We start from the raw sequence: 335 nt of genomic DNA, 5'->3' as shown, positions 1-335 counted from the left end.
TTGCTCGCTTCAGCAGCACATATACTATAATTGGAACCTTACAGAGAAGATAGTATTGCCACTGTGCTAGGATGGCATGCAAAGTCATGAAGTGTTCCATATATTTAAAAAAAAAAAAAAATTATTTGCCTGAGTTTGTAACTGCCACTTGTCTGGAGTTTGTCTTTGGTTTTTCATTTTTGGTTGTTTGTTTTAATCTCATTTAATGCCATAGCAAACCACTAGTGGAATCTTCATTCCTGACCAGATATCAAGCCCTGAACCTTTGGAGTGGGAGCACTGACTCCAAGACCCTAGACTGCCAGAGAAAGTATAACCCTAGGGAGTATCAAGTA

General features: G+C 38.8%; 1 non-coding gene across 1 annotated transcript; it reads left to right on the top strand.

Moving 5' to 3' along the window:
- LOC136170082 (U6 spliceosomal RNA) lies at window positions 1-106 on the top strand. Its single transcript, XR_010663534.1, has one exon. It is a non-coding gene; the product is annotated as a U6 spliceosomal RNA (small nuclear RNA).
- Window positions 107-335: the final 229 nt, after the last annotated feature.

Source organism: Muntiacus reevesi, chromosome 5, assembly GCF_963930625.1.
Source record: "Muntiacus reevesi chromosome 5, mMunRee1.1, whole genome shotgun sequence".
In the NCBI taxonomy this organism is placed as follows: domain Eukaryota; kingdom Metazoa; phylum Chordata; class Mammalia; order Artiodactyla; family Cervidae; genus Muntiacus; species Muntiacus reevesi.
Note: the sequence above shows the minus strand (reverse complement) of the source record. Positions and strands in the feature narration are given on the sequence as shown.